At 36.8% G+C, this 22,949-nt stretch overlaps 1 long non-coding RNA gene across 1 annotated transcript; it reads right to left on the bottom strand.

Moving 5' to 3' along the window:
* Positions 1-7,658: 7,658 nt before the first annotated feature.
* LOC116559509 lies at positions 7,659-16,774 on the bottom strand. Its single transcript, XR_004272484.1, has 2 exons — positions 13,932-16,774; positions 7,659-8,099 (listed from the first exon to the last, which is right to left on the bottom strand). It is a non-coding gene; the product is annotated as an uncharacterized LOC116559509 (long non-coding RNA).
* Between the last annotated feature and the right edge of the window lie 6,175 nt (positions 16,775-22,949).

Raw genomic sequence — 22,949 nt, 5'->3', positions numbered from 1 at the left:
GTGTGTCAGAACTGTCCTCCTCCTGGGCAACAAAATCAGAGGTGGACTGAGGGGCTATTGTGAAAGGCTCCCAAAGCATCTGCTACACCATTGCAAAACTTTCTTTTACTTGTCCAAAGAGAAGAGTTTGCCAAGGTCCTCTGACCTTAGCCCTGTTGCAGCACTTTGATTGCAGTTTTTGTTTTAGTGCTCTCTTCCCTGCACCGGGCTCTGGACTCTTGGAGGACACACCCTGCTGTAGAGCAGCTGGCCCCTACCAGAATTCCTCAAATGTTTGTTAAATGAATCAATCCATAAAGCTTATCCTAAGCCGTTCTGTGGTACTAACCATCTAACTCCACATATTTTGAACACAGATAAAAAGATAACAACTCATTCATAGAAAGTATAAGATATGCAGCCCTAGTTGTCAAATATATGACCAAATACTTTTCACTCAATTCAAAATGCTACAGTAAAGTTGTTTTCTTCCCAGCCTTTGTAATTTAAGAAGTACTAAGTAAAGGAGACAGAGAAAGCAAATCCTCTAGGCTGACGGAGTTTAAAATTCACTCTTCAATATGTCTTTATTATATTTTTATAAAATCTTTGTTGCTGTAAACTCAATCGATAAAAAGTTACCTTTAAAACAATTTAAGCAAGTGGCTATATTTTTTCTACTCCAGACTTATTCAGATTAATTTAAAAGATTTTTTTTTCCTGTACCCTTCTCCTCCTGTTTGCTTGATGTACTCTGACATAAATTCAATACAAATATGGGTGGCTGTTCAGAGGGGCAGCCTAGAAATGTTAATTGGCTGATCAAAATAACAGCCTCATCCTAATTCTAGGCAGCTCTCATCCCTAAAAGAATCATGTTCCCAAATTCCTATAAATTTAAAAATAGAATTCCAGTGCCTTTGATTGAGTGTGCCAGTTTGCATTATTTTTCCATTTTATAAAATTTATGGTTGGAAAAAAATGTGCATTGCACACAAAAATGTGTAAAACACAACTCATAAGTAATCTTCACAGTTAACTTGAAATCATTATGTAGCTGTTGGTTTTGATAATTTTAGGTGTTCCCTTCAACAACTCTTTGTTGTATACTTACCGTGAGCCTGGAACTGTGCTGATGGCTGTATTTATTCTTAAGCATGAAGAGCCACTCTGCCATTTCAAACTCTGTCAGTCCACAGGGTTTTAATGTCTTATCATCGAATTCTCTTTGAAAGCCAACTTGGTTTCATTTAGAAAAGCTAACCAAATCCCACTAATTAGGCATACACCTAAAATAAGGACTTTTTTTTTTCCTGCAAAGATGTTTGCCATCTGTTAAAACTGATAGTCACTACAATTTTAAGCAATGGCTATACTTAGCTTTACATTTCAGTTCTTACCTAGTCTTTTCTTTGCCCAGCAGTATTTTACCCTCTCCTGTACGTGTGTTATACATAACATAAAATTTACTGTTTTAACAATTGTAAGTGTGCCACTCAGTGGCACTAAGTACATTCACAATGGTGTGCAACCAACACCTCTACTTCCAGAAAATTTTCATCATCCCAAACAGAAACTTTGTACCCAAAATTAAACCCCCATACTGCCCCTCTCCCCCAAACCCTGGTAAACTCTATCCTGTTTTCAATGTCTATGAATTTACCTATTATAGGTACCTCATATAAGTGAAATAATACCATGATCGTCCTTTGTGTGGCTTATTTCATTTAATGTAATGTTTTTAAGGTTCATTTATGTTGTAGCATGTATCAGAATTTTATTCCTTTTTTACGCCCAAATAATATTCCATTGAGTGTACATACTACATTTTGTTTATGAATTCTTCTGTTGATGGGCATGGGTTGTTTCCACCTTTTGGCTATTGCGGATACTGCTGCCATCAACATTTTACAAGAACCTGTTTGCGTCCTTGTTTTCAATTGCTTTGGTTATATACCTAGGAGTGGAATTGTTGGACCACATAGTAAATCTATGTTTAGCATTTGGAGAAATTGCTGAACTGTTTTTCATAGCAGCGGTACAATTTTACATCTCACCAGCAATGCACAAGAGTTCTGATTTCTCCATATCTTTGCCAACAATTGTTATTTTCTTTTTTTTTTTAAAGTAGCCAACATAATGAATATAAAGTGGTGTCTTATTGTGGTGTTAAGATGCATTTTCCTAATGACAAATAACACTGAGTTGATCATATTTTCATACGTATATTGGCCATCTGTTTATCTTCTACGGACAAATGTCTATTCAAGCCCTTTGCCCATTTTTGAGTTGGATTATTTATTTTCATCGTCGTTGAACTGGGTTTTGGCGTTAGACAAACACATGATTAAAATTCAGTTCCACTATTTACAGACCTATGGAGTTCATTTAAAATGCCCAAGCCTCAGTTTCCTTGTTTGTAAAATGAGGCCATTAATAACCACCTCAGGATATTTATGTCAGACATAAGTAAGATAATGGTGTGGAATCACCTAATAGCATGTGTGGCGTAAGGCCAGGACTCAACAGATGTAGTTCTATTTTGAAAATATTCGCTATTTGTTCTTAGCTATCTGGTTTTATTTGTAGAAAGTGAAGCAAAATGACCACCCATCAGAACCGATTGCTTAATCCAGTCTCTTAAGGTGGCCTGCAATATCCTTCCATCTTAAAGAAAATTGACAAAGAAGAAAACTAAAGTTAGAGGCTAGTTCTCAGTCTCTCTATCACTTAAGCAACCAAAAAGAAAATCTGAATAGGACAATAAATAATGTGTTAAATTTTTTTTAAGTTTATAAACACTTGATTTGATAGCACTAAACACTCATAGCTATTTTTATTATTTGTTTAACTTTTCTTCTTCTCATCTGGACAAATTTATTGGCAAAAAGATCAAACCAAACTTTACATTGTCATTTCAATTTCTCTCTTACTAGCACTCATACAAGATAAAGCAGATTGAGGAGGTTTTTTTTGTTTGTTTTTATTTTTGAATGAGTCTCACTCTGTCACCCAAGCTGGAGTGCACTAGTGTGATCTCGGCTCACTGCAACCTCCATCTCCTGGTTCAAGTGACTCTCATGCCTCAACCTCCCAAGCAGTTGGGACTACAGGTGCATGCCACCACACCTGGCTAATTTTTTGTAATTTTTAGTAGAAACAAGTTTCACCATATTCACTAGGCTGGTCTCAAACTCCTGGCCTCTGTGATCTGCCCATCTTAACCTCCCAAAGTGCTAGCATTACAGGCATGAAACACCATTCCCAGCCAAGTTAAGGGGATAATTAGTAGAAAGATAATTGTACTTTCTGGCTAAATGGGAGGTTTAGAAACACTATTCCATCTCTCAACAGAGAGAAGAGAACGTTGAAGGGACATTAAACTAAGAAAAGATTCACATTGGTCTCATCCACTGTTCAAAGATTAAGCATAATGGTATTTTTAAAAGACTTTAAAATTCGATATATCTAGCCAAAGAGGAGAGAATTTATTCTTATTATTATGTATGTGTCTGGCTGAAAAGGAGGATGGATTAAGTGTTTTATCATCTGATAAAAGCCAATGAATTGGGCAATGAGATAATTTATTTTTAAGTCCAGTCTATGACTTGATGCTTCCTATCTCATGTTGTGTTGCAGAGGAAGATAAATTTTAAAACACATGAGCCTGCAATATGGTATAATGGTTTGGTTCATGGACCCCAGAGTCATATGACCCAAATACCAGAATCTCCTAGTCACCTAGAACAAGTGACTTAACCTCTGACTGCTCACCTGTCAAATGGGCTTAACAACTGTGCCTGCTTGAGTTCAGTGGGCAATGTATAAAAGCACTCAGACCAGTAGCTGGCAATGACAAATACATTTTACCTCTTTCTACTATCACTATCATCAGTGAGAAAACTCCATTGTGTGGATGACATTTTTACTCCTGGAAAAACATGAGACACACCTTATTTTGAATATGCCCAATGAATGAGGATGAAACTATTTGGAAAGGCTTCATCTCCCAGACCAAGAAAGAATTCTGTCACAGTTTTTGCTGTCTTTAGCACAAAGAGAATATGCCACACAGCCCAAAGGAACGACTTCTACCAGAATCTTCCATTAAATTTTTCATTTTGCCTCTTAATTTCTCAAATTTAGGGATTTTTTTTTCAACTAATTCATAACCAGGCATTTCCTCTAGACGTGACACAACTCTGTGGCATAGACAGGAATTTGTCATCTACCCATAAACATTTTGCCAGGACAGAAATCTCCCAGCCACAAATTATCCTCGTTAGTTCATCTCTCTGGCTGCAATTGTGTGAATGGTCTTGGGAATGTATCTCGTGCTTAAAGTAAAGACATGAAAGAAAATATAACATATTCAAAGAAGCACAAGGCACATCATTCCCACAAAGAGAGAGTAAACCCTCAACTCCTATTCCTCATTAAACAATAACTTGAAGTGTTTTTTTAGCTGTCTAAAATGAAAGAAAAATGAGAGAGAGAAAGATAAAAAAAGAAAAGAAAGAAGAAAGAAAGAAGGAAAGAAAAAAAAAAAAAGGAAAGAAAGAAAGAAAGAAAGAAAGAAAGAAGGAAAGAAAGAAGGAAAGAAAAAGAGAGGGAGGGAGGGAGGAAGGAAGGAAGGAAGAGAGGAAGGGAGGGAGGGAGGGAAGAAGGAAGGAAGGGAGGAAGGAAGGAAGGAAGGAAGGGAGGAAGGGAGGAAGGAAGGAAGGAAGGGAGAAAGAAAGAGAGAGAGAAGAAGGAAGGGAGGGGGGAAAAGGAAGGGAAAGAGGGAGGCAGGTAGGCAGGCATGCAGGAAGGAAGGATGGACAGGCTTCAATGAGATAAAACATTAAATGGCTTTTAACTAAAAATGCAAAGCCATTCACTTTTGCCCTAATACTTCCTAAGTATGTGTTGCAAAGGCCTTTTAAATACTGTCTATTTCAATATTACCCCCAAATGAAAATGGCTTTGAGATGTCTTCTGTATTCTCTGCTGGGGCCTGAAAAGAAATCACTGCATTACCTTGCATTTGCTCTTAAAGTCATTAGCCTTAGACAGCACCATCATTTAAGAAATTTATCATCAGTGCTGTCCTTCGCACAATGTATTAGTGCAATACATTATAGGAGCACCTTACTCTGATGATGTATGGCTCCTAAGATGGCAACATCTGGGGATGAATGGATCTAAGAATAGATTTGGTATAAGAGAATAAATGCATAGATCCACCTTGGTAGTGTTATTCCAAAATAAACCAGTATTTGTTGTTCTCAATCTACTCCTCCAACCCTCATAACAATCTTTACAACTTTCTTGATTTAGGAAAATGATTCTTCATGACATTAAACTGATTTTTGATGACAAAGAGGAAACGTTTCTAAAATTGGGTTGGTGCATTGAGAGATAATCTAGCACAAGCTTGATGATAAATTTCAGTCATGGCTTTTCAAGAAAACTCTAATTTAGTCCACCTCTTGCTCACTTAAATTTTTCAGTAGATTCTCCAAAGGAGAGAAAGGAGATTAACATCTGATGTCTTCAAGGGTATTAGAACAAAAATTGAGTCACAATTAATTAGCCTCTACCAAATTCTTGCTTTCTACATGGCTGATGATACATTTTTCCTAAAGCTCAATTCTCCCATTTCCATTCTTCAAAGTCCAGAATGCTGCCCTCTCCATTACTTTGTCTAAATAGGACGCAAATATTTTAGCTAACCACCGAAATAAATCATTATGAACATTCAACCTCAAAGAAAATTATAGCAAATGAAAATGCCTCAATCGCCTGATTCATGGACAGAAGTGTGATCTGCAGGGTCACAGACTCCTTTGCTAAAATGATTTTAAAGAACCCATTTTACAAACTCCTAGTTCCATTTGGGAATCATCCCTACTTTCTCATTTTAAGCACTGTGCCTCCAGGAGTCGGTGCTAAAACGATGTCCTAATTCAATTTGTTGCCTTATTCCACCATCCCAGGATGCTTCTGTAACTGGGGTTAATCAATATTTATTATGCTAAGAGAAAAAGAAAAGACTGGTAGGATAAAATGTCATGCTTACACCATCACACAATTATGTCCTATTAACATATTTTCCCCAACTATGTTGACGTTGCCAACCAGTTCAGAATCTTAGTATGGTAAACTCAGAGGACCCTGCCTCCTTTTACTCCATGATCACCAAATGAATCTCTAATGAGACTTGGAGCTTCCATTAGCATCTCTCGGGCTACCATAAGATTATCATATTATGTGATCTTAACAATTTTCCTACCACAGGATGTTGTGGACAGAGAAAAAAATCCTAGTCTAGACCACTTGTCTGTGGTGATCAGGGACTTCATCTGTCTTCATTATTTCTGCAGTATGTCATCTTTTAGACTCTGGCAAAGCAAGACCCTCTGCTATTTGGAAAAGCTTTACTAACCAGCAGGAAATCTTGATTTCAGCGGGAAAGAAACATAGAGGCAGACAGAGATACAGGCAAGTGAGAATGACTGAAAGAGAGGAAAAAGTAGAAAGGAGGAAGGAATGGGAAAAAAAATGGATTAGATAAATAAATTGCTGATCTTCAAACTGTCTTATATTCAATTGGCTAACAACAACACTAAATCAGGAACACTAGTTCCTGAAATCAGAAATCCTGTTTTCAGAAGTTAAACCAGAATATACTCAATGTCTGGAGAGCAGCAGGAAATATCATCTTCCAATGACATTATTTCCCTTCATAAAATAAAATTTAACAAAATAAAATATCTAAGGAACATATCATTGTGTTATTAAATGATTTTCCAAAGTTATTTTCTCTTTTTTTACTTTTATAAAATTACCAAAATTTCACTGTTGGTCATTTCCATTATCCTTGAACAACATGGGTTTGAAGTGTATGAGTCCAGTTATATGCTGGTTTTCTTCTCTGCCACAACAAGACCAATCCCTCCTCTTCCTCCTCCTTTTTAGCCTACTCAATATGAAGATGATGAGAATGATGTATGATGATTCACTTCTACTTAATGAATAAACACATTTTCCTTATGATTTTCTTAATAACATTTTCTTTTCCGTAGCTTACTTTATCGTACGAATACAGTATATAATACATATAACATACAAAATATGTATTAACAGACGGTGTATATTCTCAGTCAGGCTTCTGGTCAGCATTAGCGTATTAGTAGTCAAGTTTTCAGTGAGACAAAAGTTATACTCAGATTGTCAACTGTGTGGGAGTTGGTACTCTGAACTTCCATATTGTTCAAGGGTCTTTTCCTTTTTGTTTCCTATTTTCTCTTCTGATTTCTTTCTGGGAATAGGATTTATGGTTTAGGTGGTTGTTAGCTACTTAAACATAAAACAAGCTAGGCACATGGCAAACGTCTGTAATCCCAGCTCTTTGGGAGGCTGAGGCAGGTGGATCACCTGAGGTCAGGAGTTTGAGACCAGCCTGGCCAACATGGTGAAATCCTTTCTCTACTAAATACAAAAATTAGCCAGGTGTGGTGGCAGGTGCTTGTAATCCCAGCTATTCAGGAGGTTGAGGCAGGAGAATCACTTGAACCCAGGAGGCAGAGGTTGCAGTGAGCTGGCATCACGTCATTGCACTCCAGCCTAGGGGACAAGAATAAAACTCTGCCTCAAAGATAAAAAAATAAAAAAAAAAACATAAAACAACTGAAGGCTCAGCATTAACATGGTATCTATTGCAAAATACCTTTTTCTCTGGATTCTTTTAAGCGATAATATGCCTCAGACTTTACCACATCCACCAACCGGCAGACATTCTGGAGTTCACAGAGTTTATCATAAAATAACATGACTTTTGTACCTATGTAGATCTTAGTACATGATGTTGTCCAAGGAAGCTCAAGGCCTCTTCCAGCTGCTTCTCCTCTTTCACCAAGAATGGGGCAAACTCATGACCTCAACAATCTTAGGTCATCTTTCACCTCTTCTCACAATGACTAAACAGCCCCAAGGAATCAAACATTCTTGAGTTTTCTGCCTCTCTCACTCCTTGTCCTCTGCATCTTTCATTTTGCCACCAATGTTATCACCAATGTTATGATCCAAGATTTGCACAACGTAGGAGGAAACAGATTATTTAGTTTAGCCTCTTATCTCTGGAAAACAAAGCAAAAAGCCTTTTTTGGAAGCAGCCTAAATGACAGTCTTCTACATTGAGGTTTGTAGTCAAAGCCCCAATCAACAAATGAAAATTCGAATGCTTTCTTTTGCTTCTTCTATGTATGTGTCTTTCAAGGACCTTGTGAAGAACCACAGAAATTACAGGGAAGCAAAATTCAGCTGTGAGGCAGCAGAACATGGTAGCTGGGAAGGGTCTCCTGGCATCAGAGGCTTTGCTGCTTACTATCTCTGTGTCTTTGGGCAAACAGTTTATTTTCTCAAATGCTACATTTCATTTGGTGGCATATGATGAGCTGTTGATAAATGTCAGCTAATTTTATTATTATTATTGAGGTGCTTCTGATCTAATATCATCTACTAGTTTCTATTCCAATCAGAAATTTTATGTCTGCATAATGTTTAATTTGTGACAACTAGAAGAAGTGGATTTGTAAAAGAAGATAAATCATGAAAAATTATAGGAAAGCATTATGTTTTTATCATTGTATATCAGTGAAAAACATGCAATGGTTCCATTTCCACTATATGTCTAGACTTGTGCCACTGTAGGAATATAAAAGAAATGTAAGACATTGTTCTTTGGGTCAAAGAACTGCCAATCTAACTGAGGAAATGAGACGGAATAATGAGACTGCAATCCCAGGCAGAACTGCATAGACCTGTTAGTGATTGAGGCAGATATGAAATTAGGGATGGACCAGAGTGAGTACAATGGTTAGGAAGAAGATAGGAAAGAAGAGCTGAATCAAGCCTCAATAAGAAGGTCAGCCGGAGACAGGCAGAAAGAAAAACTGTGGACATTCTGGGAGGAGGGCTCCATATGAACAGAAGGACAGAGACAGAAATGGACACAGTGTGGGTTGTAAGACTCAATAACAGGTTGGCAAACTATGGCTTGCAGTCCAAATTTGGCCCAGGCCTATTTTTGTAAATAAAGTTTTATTGGAATACATACACATGCACAAAAGAAATGGACATGGAAAGAGCTGGAAATAGAGATCATACCTTGCTTCAAACAAAAGCAGATGCAGCTAAATTTCCAATAGTGGACAAATGGGGGCCACCGATAGTTCTGAGTCAAAGAGAAGTAGGAGGATATGTTACAGCAGAGTTGGGATTCACATTTTTACTTACTATGAACACTACCTCCCAAATGTTAATTTTGAACAGTGGCATGAGTAATAGCTACACAATAAGAAATTCATGGCTACAGGAAATAAAGGAAACATAAATGAAAGAAAGAATATAAAGAAATAAAGAAACATAAGATTCCTAGTCTTAGAGACTGAAAATTATTTGCACTTTTTACTAAAATGAATTTTAAGGAGCTAACTTCAAAGCAGAGATTAAGAGATGAGTTGAGATTTTGCAATTCTGATCCTAGCAAGATGTTTTAGTGTCTAGTGCAATGCTTTATTAAGAGGAAACTTGGACCCAATTTGTCTAACCATTATCTTAATTCAAAGCAATTACATGAAATACCAACCCAACTTTTTCTTCACAAAAAATATATCCATTCAAACCTTCCTTCATCCCCAGAGTGAAAAGATAACGAAAACAATTTTTACATGGCAGAGTTATTCCACTTGAAAACGTTGGCAGCTAGTATTTTGTTTCAAAATGTAAAAGTCAAACCAAATGGAGCTGGAGTCTTTCAGAAGGGCTTAGGCCCTTTAGCTGTGCACCAAACTTGGTCAGAATCAGTGAATTATTTAATGGTATTCTCGAGAAACAACTCAAGACAGTAAGATACTAAGTCCAAAGGGAATTTATTTCATCTAGTCAATTAGAATTGCCTTTGGAATTTATCATACAAGTCAGAGTGCTACATAGATTTTGCAATACAAAATAAAATTAGTTCCGTAAATGTTCCCAACTGAAAGAGCAAAAGAACCTAAAAACCATGAGGACTCATAAGCAATCGGTTGTCTCTCTTCTCTACTGGCAGTCTCACAATACAATTTCTTAATGAAATCAAATTATGTACATTTGGGGGCCCAGTTGGGGGAATATCATGTTGTCATTTGAATTCCCTGAATTACTGTGAAGAATCAGTTTGTAGAAATCCCTGTATATTCCAGCCCCAACTCAAGGACAACACATTATTGGAGGAACAAAATCTTTAAATGGGTAAAAAACAAAAGGTCCTTCTTGTTAAGATGTTGCCTTCCAGCAAGCACAACTACTACTCAGCAGGTGATGTGAAACTCTGTCACCTACCGCCTCCGTCCTGGTGCCTAAACAGGTTTAGATCTCAAAGTCTTTCTTCCCCTTGATAGGAACTACTTCTTAAAAATGTTGATGATTTCATAGGTTTCTTTGAAAATAATTATTAAAAAAGAAATGGCCCCCAGGTTTTATCTATGCATAGCAATAAGTCTCAGCTGCAAGCAAGTTTTTTTAAGTCAAGATTTTTGCTTCCAAAAAACGGGCTTGTACAAATGCATTTAAAAGCCTTATTAATTGGAGCAGGCTACAGTCCAATTACTCCAGTGGCTTGAAAACAATCCCCAAATAATAAAATATATAATGAGGTGGCTGTTTTTCCCTGCTAATGTCACCACAATCTGAGAAATTCTTTGAGCTGCTGCACTGAAAATGATTTGGATCCTTAAAGACAATTAATTACAGAAGACCAAGGAGAGGTTTTGAAAAGTGAAAAAAATAAATAAATAATCAGGCCTAGGAGAAATACATTTGGCATTATTTAAACAAGCTATGTTTTTCATGACTGCTCTTTTAGCATTTTGCCACTTCCTCATCTTGCCACAGATGTTTTATTTTATAAGTGGGTGAGCTTCATCATTTTCATTGACTAAAATGTCTAAAAATAGGTAAACAGTTACAAAAACAGGAAAAGGTTACCAAGGCTGAAAGAAAGGCCATATGCTGGCTTCTTTCTTGAAAAGTAAACATATCAAACTGAAATAAGAGAAAATCTAATATGAAAAAAATATATTTTAACTGAAAATGAGAACTCATTACACTAATTATAACAGGAAATGTGTTTTGGTAGCCTGTTACTGAAAAAGGTTTTCTCACGTCTCACGTCCTCCCTTCTCTTCCCACCACCCCACCCTGAATGTACACACACAAAGGGAATGTTTTCCATGAACAGCTAATGTGGTGAAAAGAGGAAGAATTCTAAAGGCATTTTCCATGGAAATAAAATTCCAACATTTAACTCCCTTCTTGAAACTATGGTATCATAATCTCCAGAGGGTCTCTGCTAGAATACAAATATTCATTTCAGTCACCATTACCAACACTTTCAGAACTTGGTTCTGCCATTTTCTCACTCTTCAGCACTAAAAAACTTGCTTAAACATTCTAAATCTTTCCTTCATTGGTAAATAACAAGGTATGTTTATATAAGGATGCATGTTTTCTATGGTGGTTGGGAAAACGACATGGAATGATGTCCATTAAGGGCTTACTTTGCATCATCACTGAATTGTAAAAGGTGCTCAATCAACAGTAGCTGCTACTATTATCATTATTATTATTAATTATTATTATTGCTATTCTCATTAGCTAATGGGAAAGGAATGAGATCCAAGTAAGCTCAATCAGATGATTAGAAAGTGAAGAGAAATGTGCAGATGAAAGCTGTGGAGTGTGAGCAGTTTCCAGGCTCTGCAACCCACACTGCACAGGGAGGGGAAGACTCTGCAATAAACACCACCGCCTCTTTGACAAGCCCGACTCTGTTGACTCATCCACCACTACCACAGATGCCACAGTCTCCATATTGATGGGCAGACTAATAGGAGAAAATCAGTGCAAATCCAGGGCATTTGGGCAATTTCAGCTCCTTTGGCCATTTCCTAGGAGAGGTCAAAAATTGCAGTCTTTTGCCTAGGGTGCCTGAAGATTCATGTTCCTGTCGAATTTCTGCTTTCCATTTTAATCTCTCAGCTCTTGATTGCGGAAAAATAAAGAGTTGAGGAGACAGAAAGGGCGAAAGGGAAGGATACAAAGGGAATAAACATAACTTTTAGATCCACATTTAGTATTCTTTTCTGCAAGATTCACCTGGGGATTTGACTAATCACATATTTGCAATTGATGTTCAGCCCAGTCCCTCATATGCTGTCGGAACACCAGCATGTGTCTGGCTGTGATGCACAACTGCATTTTTAACTCTACCTTTAAGGTCTTTGGATCATTTCTGCCTAGGAAAATGAGCCAAGCAAGAATTTCTTGAGCTTCTGGGTTCTGGACTTGAAGAGGCATTTTTTCACAGAGAGTATTCAGAGGACTCACATTCCAGCAAATTTTAATAGTTGTTACCCAAGCTGCCAATAAGTGTGAGAAAGGTTATGTCAAACAAAGCCAAACAGGGTCCCTTACTGCAAAACTTCTCAGATCCTTGAACGTGTTAATATGGAATATCAATTCTTAAGAACAGCACTTCTAGCCATCCAGTACTTTTTTTTTTTAATCACAGAGCATTTCCTCAAAATGCTGAGGGAAGTGCCAAGATGGTTTTACATCTAAATTTGCTCTTTTTGTCTTAACTTATGTTGATTTGGTAACCTAAGTTCATGAGATCTATTTAAAGGAGTAATTTTAAAATCCCATGATCATCCTTAGTAATACTGGTATGAAATTTGTTCAGGACAGAGAGCTCTGAATCTTAACACCGCAAGTCTTGAGATATATATATATATATACACAAAGAGAGACAACTCCTGTAATGTCATACACTTGAATTCCATGAAAAACATTTTTCTGAAAATCCAGTGTAGACACTTGAAGATTGAAGCCAGAAGTTACTTTGAGAGTTGAAGGAAAGACAGGGTGATTGGTTCTGCCCCTAAAGACATTCTCCATAAGCAGCCCCTTTTCAAACTCCATGGAGTAGATAGGCACAGGCAGGTGCCTCTTTCAGGTGTTCATGCTCACCCGTTTCCCACAGAACAGATCCGATGCATATATTTGGCTGAAATGTGTGAATTTGGCTAAAGGTAATGGTTTTGTCTTGACTGCAGGAAAATACATTAAAGAAAAGAATAAATTTATGTCTTGAGGAATCAGGGACTATGCCCACAGAAGCAGACAACTTCTCTGAAGTCTCACAGTAAACAGGGTTGATTTTGCCTGAAATTCCCTCTTTCTCCCTTGGTTAGTCAGCAAGTGTTATTTATATTTTAGACACCTCCATATCTTGGAGGTAGGTGAAGGAAAGAGCCCAGACATTCATACTCCATTGGAAGGCAGTTTATGTTAGTCAGTTGAATTCCCCTTGTCCTCAGGATAAAATCCTGTGTCACAGGTCACTAGGACTGGGAAGTTCTCCCTCTGCTTTGGAAATAGTAGATACCTAAAGGTCTTAAGCCTGGAGCAAAGACCATCATTGCCATGAGGGCAGAGATAGCCTCCCTGTAAATGAAGCCAATACTGAGGACAACAGACTTGGAAGATGACAAAGGAAAGATTCCTGGTGACAATGTTCAAATTCTACCCTGAGGTGTTTGAATAATCTCTGCCTCCAACAAGAGAAACCAAGCAAGAATTTCCTGAGCTTCTGGTTTCTGGATGTGAGGAAGCATTTTTTTCATAGACAGTTTTCCAGAGAGTCCTTGAATCTACCAAACCCCTGAAATATATCCCTCCAAAGTTTCAACTTACAGGCGCAGTAGTGTCTTTTCTGCTTCAGCTAGTCTGAGCTGTATTTCTAAAGCTGCAATAAGAAAGTGGTGGAATAATCCACTCCTATTCTTAAAAATTCATGCAAAATTTGCATTCTCCTTCATAATACATCCATATGTGTTTTAAAAAGAAAAATACGTTAAATTATTTACCTTTGAGTAAAGTTGACTTTCCAGGAGGATGTGCCATGTTTATGCACTGTCTTCTCTCGCCGCCCACTCACTGCTGAGGACCCCAGTTTTGAGTTGCATTGTTGTGGAATAAGAATGTAACAGTGCCTTTCTGAGACTTTCATTCTTACAATCCGGAAGGAAAGAGAAGGAGAAGCTAAATAAAAGAAGATGAAGAAGAATTACATCCTAGGGAAGCTCACATACTTGCCTCCTTTGCCTGGAGCTCCATTGCCACAGTTCATAAAGCAACATGACTGACTGTTACTGAGCACTTACTATGTGCCAAATGCTTTAGATGATTTTAGTCCTCGTAAGAACCTTTGAGGAGGCTACCATTATTGCCTCTATTTTATAATTTTTTTAAAAAAGAAACTCATTCAGGATTTAAAAACTTATATAAGACTACAAACCTAAAAATAACAAAGCCAGGGTTAAAACCAAGACAAATTAGGAATTTATAATCATCATTATCATCATCATCAGCAGCAGCATCACATTTAGTATATTCCAGAAACTGTTCAATTGTTTTACCTAAATAACACAACAGGTAGTTACTTTTATCCTTTTCTCAAAAATGGGAAAACCAAACTTAACTGACTTGCTTAAAATCACACAGCAAGTATGTTTCAAAACCAGATGATCTTGCCCCAGAGTCTACAAACTTGATAATAGATTCTTGACCATAGTTTTCTTCCTTACTTGGCCTTGTAGGGTAGATAAAAAGGCAGCACAGTTCCTCCTTCTAAGGTAGAAAAGGCCCCAAGTCCCTCATACTATCCTATCTATGTCCAGTGAGAACTTCCATTGACATCCAAAGGTAAGAAACAAAAAACCGCCACAGCAAACCTCACCATTCTCTACATCACACTGAAAGTTGCACCTTCTACAGTCTGGCCTAATTCATATCTTCTCATTTCACTGGGTCATGTCAAAGACCTTTCTTTGTAATAGAATAAAAAGGGGCAAGTAGGTATATTAGTTTCCTATGGCTGATGTAACAAATTACCAAAAATTTGGTACCTTAAAAAAACAAAAATGTATTACCTTACAAATCTAGAGGACAGACATCACAGTGGGTCAGCAGGGCTGTGTTCCTTCTGGAGGCTGTTTCCTTGCCTTCTCTAGCTTCTAGAGGCCTCCTGCATTCTTGGTTTTAGTCCCTTCCTTCATCTTCAAAGTCAGCAGTGTGGTATCTTCAAGTCTTCCTTTGACTCTGACCCTCATGGCTTTCTCTTTTCCTCATAAGGACCCTTGTGATGACACTGAGCCTACCTGGATTAAAAACAAAAACACACCATCTCAAGATTCTTAATGATATCCACAAAGTCCCCTTTGCCTTGAAAAGGTAACACAGTCAGAGGTTCCAAGGCTTAGGATGCGGACATCTTTGAGGAGCCATTATTCTGATGCCCATAGCAGGTAAAGAAGATTTTACATTCCCCAGGGGCCAACAGACACTGCTGCTTAAAAACAACTTCAAGCTTCATGATTTCAGTTTTGAGTCACATCTCCCTCCTCCAGCTCAGGATCATGTATTGGAACCAGCAGGCTCTCCTTTCCAGTCCACGTGGGAGCTAGACAAAGAGGTTGAGACCATTCACACCATTAGCCCTTTCTCTTCTGGCCTAAAGGAAATATCACCTTTAACTCACAGCACTGCCATTTCTGGTTGTCAGATGCATTAATGTGTCAGAATTCACTGCATCTGAAACTTCCAGAGTAAGTTTCCACAGTTCTCTCTTTAATACTTGTAATTTAAAACACAGTATGAACAGTGATTATTTCCTTCTTTAGGTCTAAGATCACTGTGCTTTCCATACTTCATAATAGCAAGTGATTTATTTGTTTTAAAGCCTGTGTTCTTGGATTCCCTCCCAGGCTATGTTTGAATGGCATTATAGGATTTTGCCAATCTTTGTTTTCTTTGCTGCAGTATTAGAGAAATAGAACTGAAATACCCACAGTTTTCAGACACTTCTTAACCAATTGACTTCACTTCCATAGGAAAAAAGAAAAAGTAAACTCTTCATTTCAGTCTCACATACAATTGTGGAGTCTCTTCACTCTCTTAGATCTTGGACTACATGAAAGCAACCATCGGTCAAAGTTGGCTTTGTTAAATTTACAGACAAATTGCACACATTCTGAAAGACTAATAGAAAGAACAAACTCTCCTCACCCACATATTACGGCTGAGAAGAAGGGCCCTAAATTTAAGAATGTCATTTGTTCTAACGATAGGTATTTTCAAAGCTTTGACCAAATTTTTGGAATTCAAAGGAGCCCTGAAATGGAGTTTTGAGGAAGAGCTAAGGAAAATTGCACTACTCTGAGTAAGAAAGTGGGAGACTCTGTTTTTGCTTATTCCTTAGAGGAAGCTATAGACAGTATATAAATAAATGAAAGTCATGATGTTCCAATAAACTTTACAAAAAGCAAATGATGGCATGTACCTGAGAAATATGTAGAACTATTATGTATCTATAATAATTAAAAATACAAGGGTGTAAAATAGTGAAGAGCCCTTGAGTAAGACCCAAAGTGTAAAAAATCCTGGGTCAGTATATGGCTGATATGGTTTGGCTCTCATCTTGAATTATAAACCTTATAATCCTCACATGTCAAGGGTTGAAGGTAATTGAACTATGGGAGCAGTTTCCTCCATGCTCTTCTCATGGTAGTGAGTGAGTCTCATGAGATCTGATGGTTTTATGTGTCTGGCGTTTCTCCTGTTTGCACTCACTGCATTCTGAAGCCCTGTGAAGAAGGTGCCTGCTTCTCCTTTGCCTTCTGCCATGATTGTAAGTTTCCTGAGGCCTTCCCAGCAATGCAGAATTGTGAGTCAATTAAACCTCTTTCCTTTATAAATTACCCCCTCTAGGGCAGTTCTTTATAGCAGCCTGAGAACTAATACAATGGCATATATACCTCTCTGGAGCCAATTATTCTGAAGGGATTACACATGCCAAAATTAAGAATGGTTTTTTAACAGGAATTTGGGGTGGCTTAACAGGAGTCCTAAGATGAGAGTGACATCAGTGAAGATAGCATCCGTCATCCCCTCTTTGCTATGGCAAGAATTTGGCAATAAACAGGACAGGCCTTAGGGTTGACCCGAGGAGCATTGCTCCTGATAAGCTATGGTTTTATTCCCTTTTGAAAAGTAGCAGGGGAGTGATGGAAATCACATGGACTTTGTTAACCACTAAGACCTGGGTACAAATCCTACTTCCACCTCTCATTAGCTCACTTACTTCATCTGCGAGTCTTAGTGTCCATCGTTGTCAAACTTTATAAGGCTCAGGAATAATACAAAAGGACAGAATATCATGAGGGAAGGGCAGGCCATTAATATACGTTTCTTTCCTCTTTCTTATGCTGTGGTTATTGGTTTTCCTTGGATGACTATTTAAAACAAGAGGCTGAAAGACTCCACAAATGTGTGAGAGCACAGCTGCTCATCTAGCATTTCAGGTTTTTATTAAGCAAACTGATAAGACTTATATTCTGTAATTGGTACATGTTCTTTTTTTTGCCTAATGACACTAATCTGTTTTTATCTTAGTCATTTAGCTGAGTTTCGTGATTAGCACAGGCAAGGTTTTAGGGATTTAAATCATTTGTTTGATGTTTTTTGCTTTTAGGCATGTTTGATTATTTATTAAAATCGATAAAATCAGCTGTGTCAACTAGTTATTAAAACTATAATTCTTTTATTGGCTAATACCAGGAGGGCTGAAGCAAAAGAAAAATGAAAACATTACATGAATTCTTGATTATGAAGCAAGTTTCTATAGGGGTGGCCTACATACTTTGCATTAACTGAAGCCTGTTTAGAACAAGTCTGTTCTATCTTTAGTCAATAAGGAAAGGACCAAGTGGGTAAGCATATGTGCAACTCATGTTCTAATTTATGCTTTAAAATAAAAACAAGTTTGAAAGAAGCAATGTGTTCTGGTCTTCAGAAAAGAAATACCAAGTATGTGCTAAGGGAGAGTGGTGAATAGTATCCAAAGATGACTTCCCTCCATTTCTTCCCACCCTGTACCTGCATGTCTTTGCAACCATCGAGAGGTAAATGCTCTGCCCCGTTTTCTGAATCTGGTCCTGCCTATGACCTACTTTGGCCAGTGAAATATGGTTGGGGTGACACTGCCAGTTCTGGTCAAGGTCTTCAAGAGGGCTTTAAGAGCCTCCACTTTGAATGTAGAAAGCCAGATGCCACGCTCTAAAAAAGCTTAGGCCAGAATACTAAATGATGAAACACCACATGGAGAAAGAAGGACACATGGAGAAGTTCAGAGATGCAATGTGGGACATGTAAGTAGCATCTTCTTGTAGCTCCCAGCCGAGCCCACACCATATGGGACAGAAGAACTGCCCAGATAAGCTCTACCAGCATTCCTAATGTAAGTACTGTGAATAATAATAAATTATTATCTTTTTGAGCCACTAAGTTCTGTGGTGCTCTGTTATTCAACAATAGATAACTTAAAGAAGGGTAGGAGGGATAAGAGAATGAACACAGGCTTTCAGGCTTTATTTTATTTAAAATAAAATAATTAACTGAAGGAGTGAGTTTCTATTGGCCCAGGATTCTCTCTTTCCTTCAATGAAATTTCAACAGAAAGAGTTCCTCTTACTGAAACATTGCAGGAAAGAGAAAGAATTCACACAGATAAGAAGACATTGGCCTACAATTCAGAGTTCTGGCTCCAGCCCGAGCTCTGCCACTCAGTGAAAAAATGCTGGGTAAAGCAGTTCACCCTCTCGGTTTTCATTTTGTCATCAGTAAAATGAAAAAAAGTGGCTAAGAGGGTCATTTGGCCTAGGATTTATAGCCTTAGGTGTAGATGTTTAAACATGAACTCTATGTATTATTTTATATGTAATCAGAAGAAGACATTTAAGGTTGGAAAATAGATAGTGTTCTCCACAAAACTTTAAATTTGTGTCTCATTATCTGGACTCACTGCCTGTAACGTAGTGTTAGTATTTATTTTTTAAAACTATAACTTGTGACCAATGCAAATATGTTGCATTGTATTTTGCATGCTGATTAAATTTTAATTTGAAATGTTCAGACTTTAAAAAAACATTATAACTGTTGTAAGCTGGTTTAGGCATTTCTTTGTTTCTAATGTATTGGAAATTTTAGGATATAGGACTAGCTGTACCTCTTTTAAGCTGTAAGAAATCCTGGGTGTTTAGCTATGTTGTCTCTAGGGTCCCTTTCAGCTGTACAAGTTGACTGTCACCCAGGTTTTCTTTCATTTTTGCACCTACAGAATAATAAAGTATGTATTGAATATAATTTGTAATTTTTCTGATGTCTTTTTATGGTACCAATACATCTTTTTGAGAGACCAAGACATCCTCCTGAACTAATCAGCTTTATCAGGTATAAAATTTGCCCCAAGAAATCAAAATAACTGTACAGAATGTTTTGTAAGTCTTGGTGGTGTTAACAACATGCTTGCCCACATAAAGAGCTAACTTACTAGCCATAGACATCTCTTAGACAGGTGTCTTGTGTCTGTGTGTGTGCATGAACACATGTGCACAATAAACAGATAAATTACCAAAAACTTAAAAGTACTTTAACCCCAGTTATATGAACAATTTAGCCTCTCCTCCTCTCCTGCAAAAAGACAAAAGAAAAAAAAGATGCTTTTAACATTGTAAAAACTTAAGCACCCAAGAAAAGAAAGAAAAAAGATAGTAAATATACAAAATATATGCAAATTAAAGCAGTAAAATACCATTATCACCTGTCAAACTGGCAAATTAAAAAAATTAATTCCCAATGAAGCCAAAATAAAGACATTTTCATTCTAATAGACTAAAAAAATTTGTCACCAGATACTTACTAAAGAATGTGTTAAAAAGTATGCTTTTTTTTTTTAAATTGCATTTTAGGTTTTGGAGTACATGTGAAGAACATGCAAGATTGTTGCATAGGTACACACATGGCAGCATGATTTGCTGCCTTCCTCCACTTCACCTATATCTGGCATTTCTCCCCATGCTCTCTCTCCCCAACTCCCCACCCCCCGCTGTCCCTCCCCTATTTCCCTCCAACAGACCCCAGTGTGTGATGCTCCCCTCCCTGTGTCCATGTGTTCTCCTTGTTCAATACCCGCCTAAGAGTGAGAACATGCGGTGTTTGATTTTCTGTTCTTGTGTCAAAAAGTATTCTTTAAGCAGAAGGAAGATTATCCCAGATGAAAGAACAGACACACAAAAAGAGTAAAGAGAAAAAAAATGGTTAATATGTGATGTGTCAAAATGAATACTGAATGTACAAAACAATAATACTAATGTCTTACTGGCCTTTGTAATATGTAAAATTAAAATATACAATGTTATCTTAATCAGTAGGGAATAAATAGTGTTAAAGTGGCTATCACTAAAGTCCATAATAAAGTTAAAAGTCCTAATATTAGACTTTAATATGTCAAAGATAGATTTAATAACCATGTAAATACCAAAATAATATAAGTAAAACCTTCAAACTCCTAGAGAAGAGCATAAAATAATAAAAACTCTTTATATAATTTATCCAAAAACATAAAAAAGAAAAAAATATGCTAGATAGATAGGATAGATAGGAGACACTCTGTAATATATCAATAATTACATTAACTATAAATGTACTAAATGCTCCATTTAAATGACAAAGACTACCTGACTGGATTTAAAAATAAAACAAACCACTTTACACTGTTTAAAAGGTATAAGTATAATGGTTGACAGCAAAATGTTTTTATAAAGAGGAAAAATATATGCCATATAAACTAACAAAATGGAAACTGTAAAATAAAACAAAATATATTTTCAGTCAAAACTACAACTGGATTAAAGAGGGGCAAATAAATAACAAATATTTACTCACCAGGAAAACGTAGAAATTCTAAATTTGTATGCACCTAACAATATAACCTCAAAATATATGAATAAAAAATTAACAGAATTATAACAAGAAGTAGGTAAATCCCCAATCAAAGTAGGATATTTTAACATCCATTTCTCTGCTACTATCAGGCCAACTGAACAAAGCAGTATAATGTAAAAGATTTGAAGAATACAACAGCAAACCCAATTCAAAGCAAGTACATAGAATACTGTCCCAAACTAGAGAAGGCACATTCTTCATAGACACATGTAAAATGTAACCAAAATAGATAATAGTCTGTGAAGTAACTCCTAATAAATTTCAAGAGGTTGGAACCATATAGAGTGTGTTCTCTGGCCTCCAGCAACTAAATTAGTAATCAAAATCAAAAAGTTAAAGAGAAAATCGATACATTAACTGGAGTTGAAGAAATATGTTTTATTGGCCTCTACTTCCAGCAATGAGAGAGTTGATAGTTGCTAATAATCTTCTCCAAAAACAACTATAAAACTGGATAAAGAATGATAAAGAATAATGATGATGTATAAATGTAAGTCTACCACTGTTGGTGAGAGAATCATAAGTGACTTGGTGTTTGACTTTTCTTTGTGTTTTTCTATATTCTCTGAGTTTTCTAAATTTAGTATTAGTTACTTTTCATAAATTCAACAAGAATTACCTTTTCACTCAGTAATGATGAGAAGTTATTATAAGTAAACTGTCACTAATGTTTTAAATTAGCTATGTCTTCAACCAGTAGTTATTATTCTCATATGGGGCCTTCAACACTGTTTGATATTATTAAAAATCTACCAATTCTTTGACTCAGCAGTTCCATTTCTGCAAATGTATTTCCCCAAAACACATTCACCCATCTGTCCAAAGGTGGATATGCAAGAATACATATTGTATATAGACTGTTTACAGAACACTAGTCTTAAATGTCCACTTACAAGGGATTGGTTAAATAAACTGTGATACATGCATATAAAGAAGACTCATGCAGGCATTAAATAAGAGTAAAGTACGTCTCTATACTCTGATATACTGCATGTCTTTGGTTATATATCTTTATTTACAAGCAACAGAAATTAATTCTGGGTTATGCAAGCAAAACAAAATGAATTGGAGCAATATGAGTTGATCCACAGAATGGACAGGAGCCTGGGGAGCAGAACAGGAAGTGGCTACCCTAGATCACTGAGAATCAAATATTGCTCCAACATTTTATCTGGATTCTGGAAATGCCTTTGAAATATTGTTCTGATCCTGAATCACTCTGGATCCGGTTGAGATTCACTCTGAGGAGAAATAAGCTGGCTTGCATACCTAACCCTTGGTTACCTGAGGACAGGGGAACTGATTTACAATCCCACAAGGAGTATGCAAAATTAGAAAGTCATGATTCCCAAAAATAAAATCAAAGTGCTATTTGGAAGGGGCTAAAGAATGCTATACAATAGAAAATGCATCTTCTACATACTGTTAAATGAATAATGCAAAAACAAAAAGCATATGCATAGTAAATCACCATTTATGTTTTTTTAAAATGGGAGAGAATACATATTACATGTATACATGTAGAACATATTAAAAAAAAAAAAAACACTAGAAACAACTTAACATCTGTATCTCCCATTAGGCCCTCAGTTCCATGAGGACAAGAAATGTGTCTATCCCATTCATTTTTGTATTTCCAATGACTACCACCATGTCTTACACAGAGGAGGCACATAATAAACAGTGGCAGAGTGACTAAAAGTATGTATTTCTACAAAGGAGAAGAGATACTAGAGACAGCCTTACTTTTCATCTTTTAATTTTTTTCAAGTGCCTGAAGTTTTTATGCAATTAAAAAAGGTTAAAGATAATTTGTAATGAAAACAAAATTTTAGGGGGATCAAAAATTCTTTAAGAAGTTTGGGAATCATTATCGATGACCCATCACATCACCCCTCTTCCCTAAACCACCTCATTGTCTATGTGCCCATACAGAGAGCCAAGCAGAAAAGTGTTCAAAGTCCAATGAATCAAACTGGCTCCCACAGAAGAAGCTCCCCATTCCTGTAGTGCACACACGGCAACACAGCTTCTCCAGGGCC

Source organism: Sapajus apella, unplaced genomic scaffold (assembly GCF_009761245.1).
Source record: "Sapajus apella isolate SASKATOON/1434 unplaced genomic scaffold, GSC_monkey_1.0 scaffold23, whole genome shotgun sequence".
NCBI classification, from domain to species: domain Eukaryota; kingdom Metazoa; phylum Chordata; class Mammalia; order Primates; family Cebidae; genus Sapajus; species Sapajus apella.
The sequence above is the reverse complement of the archived record's forward strand: the minus strand, read 5'-3'. Positions and strand labels throughout refer to the sequence as shown.